This window comes from Frankliniella occidentalis, unplaced genomic scaffold, assembly GCF_000697945.3.
Source record: "Frankliniella occidentalis isolate FOCC.00 unplaced genomic scaffold, Focc_3.1 Scaffold799, whole genome shotgun sequence".
NCBI classification, from domain to species: domain Eukaryota; kingdom Metazoa; phylum Arthropoda; class Insecta; order Thysanoptera; family Thripidae; genus Frankliniella; species Frankliniella occidentalis.
Genome location: NW_026267908.1, coordinates 788 through 1,183, shown reverse-complemented (window position 1 = coordinate 1,183; position 396 = coordinate 788).

Below are 396 nucleotides of genomic sequence, written 5' to 3'. Positions count from 1 at the left end.
CATGCCAGTTCAAAGAATACGCAAAAGACAGGGCTTGCGCATGGACATGTCTGCGACACAGAGGTGGTAGGAGCATCCGGTACCTGCACCCAACATAACAGTGGTCTGTGATAATAAACTGAATGGCTTGTGCTCAAACCTAGGTATGATGCTGGATCGACATATAAAAATACAGGTGACTTCCTTGCTTACTCTTCAACACATGGCAAATAGATAATCGAGTTCTACCCAGGCTGCAACTTCCAGCGCGCACTTCAAAACACAACATAAATTGATAATCCAGTGCCCTACAAATTTCAAAATAGACATAAATCAAACTTGCTTTGAAACAAATTTATCAATAATTGATGAGGAATTGAGGAAAACAAGGTAAACTCAAGTCTGACTAAATACAAA